We start from the raw sequence: 3358 nt of genomic DNA, 5'->3' as shown, positions 1-3358 counted from the left end.
CCTCGGCCAAGGCAATTCTTAATGGCCGACGCTTTCTGCGGATCCATTCGAAAGCCCGCTGCAGAGACTATGTAGCCTAGGAACGGCAGGGACGTCTTCTCAAAGCTACACTTTTCCAGCTTTGCGTAGAGACCGCGCTCCCTGAGTATCTGGAGCACTTGACGGACCTGCTGACGGTGTGACGACAGATCCTGGGAGTAGATTAACACATCGTCAAGGTAAACAATTACGCAGGTGTTCAGAAGGTCCCGCAACACCTCATTCATCAGGTGCTGGAACACTGCCGGAGCACTACATAAGACGAAAGGCATCATGAGATACTTGTAATACCCGTCTCAGGTATTAAATGCGGTTTTCCACTCATCTCCAGGACGGATTCTGACTAAATTGTTCGCTCCTCGCAAGTCCAACTTTGTGAAAATTTTCGCTCCTTGAAGCCAATCAAGGAGCTATGGGATTAACGGGAGCGGGTAACAGTCTCGCTTGGTAATAGAATTTAGGCCTCGATAGTCTATGCACGGCCTCAGTGAGCCGTCTTTCTTGCTGACAAAAAAGAAGCCTGCCCCTGCGGGTGACTTGGATGGGTGGATAAAACCCTTGGCCAGGTTCTCCGCAATGTACTCAGACATGGCCCAGGACTCAGGTATGGATAAAAAATAAACCCTTCCTCGAGGGGGCATAGTACCAGGTAGCAAGTCTATAGCAGTCATACGGACGATGTTGCGGAAGGATTTCCGCCTTGGTCTTGGAGAATACATCCGAAAAGTCCTCATAAGGTGCAGGAGGACCCATGGCCGAGTGCATCAAGGGAAGTGCGGGAGTCTTAGGCACTTTCATACAATTAGCTAGGCAAAAAGGACTCCATTTGACGATCTATAGCGTATCCCACTGGATCATGGGCGAGTGTTTCTGTAACCACGGCAACCCTAGCACCACGGGGTGGACAGCCTTTTCCAAGACTAGGAAGGCTATCTCCTCCAAATGGATCGCCCCGGTGCAGACCGTAATGGGTGCGGTGGACATCTGGACAGGTCCTGGAAGAAGCGTCCCCTGGATAAAGGTAATTCGTAACGGGACCTCCCGTCTTTGCATAGGGATTCGCAACTGGGAGACTATGTCCTGCAGGATGAATTTACCTCCGGCTCCGGAATCCAGGAACGCCATCATCTCAAAGGAGCCTCCAGGATATTCCAAGGTAACCAGGACAGTACATTGAGGAGCTGTAGCACAGCCTAGGAGGAGCTCCTTCCGACCTCCTAGGCTTTGGCGTTTTCCGCACGCTCCTGGCAGGGTGTCAAGAAGTGGCCCTTCTGGCCACAATACAAGCACAACTTCAACGAACGGCGACGTTGCCTTTCTTCAGCAGAAAGCGGGGCCCGTCCCAGCTGCATAGGTTCACAGGTGGGAGCGTCTGGACGAGAAGTCTTAGGCAAGGGCACAGGTCTCGGCCCATGAGCCGGACTATGGCGAGAGGAGCGCTGCTCCTTGGCCCGTTGTAGGCGGCAGTCAATGCGGGCAGCCATCTCAATTAAGGCATTGAGGTCCTCCGGCAGATCTCGAGCAGCAATTTCATCCTTTATGCATCCGGTGAGGCCTTCCAGGAAGATGGCCTTAAGACTACCATCTTGCCAACCTACTTCTTGGGCCAACGTCTGAAAGTCCATTGCATAATCTGCCAAAGAGTGAGCCCCCCGACGAAGTTGCAGCAGCTCAGACGAAGAGGTGGCTACTCGGGCGGGCTCAACAAAGGCCTGGCAAAAGTTCGTGATGAACTGTTGTAAGTCCGTTAGCGAAGAGTCATTGTTTTCCCAAAGGGGAGAAGCCCAGATTAAGGCCTTCCCATCAAGCAGGGACAGGATATACGCCACTTTCACCGCATCTGAAGGGAACTGCCGGGGCAACAAAGAGAACCGAACAAAACATTGGTTCAAAAAGCCGCGGCAAGTCCTTACGTCACCAGCGTAGTGGGAGGGTGCCGGCAGCTGCGTCACTGAAGAGTCTGGGGCCTCGGGTACCCGGTCTGGGGCAGAAGCGGCCCTGGCATCCAATCAGGCTGATAACTCCCCTACCGAACCGATAAGGACCTCGAGGTACTGTTTTTGGTACTGCAGCTGCTGGGCCAAGCCAGGCAAGTGGCGTATATCCTGTATATCAAGACTCGGATCACCCTTAGTGCCCATAACCCCTGTAACCACCCACAAAATAACAACTCCTTCTCCTACCTCAAAACCTGCAATACTGAAGAGCTCACCTCTGTTCTTTCGGAATCCATGGACAACCTTGAGTGTTCATCCCCTGACACTGCACTCAGCTCTTGGATCAGTATTACTCAAGACATTGCCGATAAGCTATGCCCCATCATCACCCATAAGCAATGTACCACTCCCTCCAACAACAAACTCTGGTACACAAAGGAACTCCGTCAAATGAAGCACAACCTTAGGCTCAAAGAAAGAGCCTGGTGCAAAGACCCTACCTTTCAGCACTCCAATTCCTACAAATCCTACCTCCACACCTACCGCCTAGCCATTCAAAATACCAAACGAGACTACTACGCCTCCAAAATCCACCAGTACACTTTCAATCCGAAAGCCCTTTTCTCCTATGTCACTACACTCACCAACTCCCCCACCCCCTTCATTGCTGAGGAAGAAACTAGCACAAAATGCGAAGAACTCGCCCGTTTCTTCCACAACAAAATAACTAACATTCTCCTCAGGTTTCCCCCTACAGCCATGAACATGCCCCTCCCTCCTAAGCCCATCCACAACCCCTCCTCCCTGAAACATTCACTCAACACCATTGACCTCACCTCAGCTAAGGAAATTGAGGCAATTCTTAAAAAATCTAAGCCTGCATCCCACCCTTCTGACACTATACCCACGAAAACGCTACTCTCCATCCCCACTACCATTGCCCAACCCCTAGCAAATATTATTAACTCCTCCCTGTCCACCGGCTCAATCCCAGATCCTCTCAAACATGCTATAGTCAAACCCCTCATAAAGAAGCCTTCTCTTGACCCCAAAGACCCCACCAACTATCGTCCTATCTCCAACCTCCCTCTCATTTCAAAAATCATGGAGAAGGTAGTAAATGCCCAGCTCATGGAATACCTTGACGACAATAACTTACTACACGCCTCCCAATTCAGCTTTCGCAAAAACCTAAGCACTGAAACCCTCCTACTATCGCTCACAGACTTCCTCCTCACTGGCCTCAACCAAGGTCAAAATTTTCTCATCGCTTTCCTCGACATTTCAGCGGCTTTCAACACGATAAGCCACGAACTGCTCATCTCCCGCTTAATCGACATTGGAATCTCTGGCACCGCCCTCCTGTGGTTCAGATCCTACCT

Source organism: Rhinatrema bivittatum, chromosome 3, assembly GCF_901001135.1.
Source record: "Rhinatrema bivittatum chromosome 3, aRhiBiv1.1, whole genome shotgun sequence".
Lineage (NCBI taxonomy): Eukaryota > Metazoa > Chordata > Amphibia > Gymnophiona > Rhinatrematidae > Rhinatrema > Rhinatrema bivittatum.
This window is presented reverse-complemented; position numbering follows the sequence as displayed.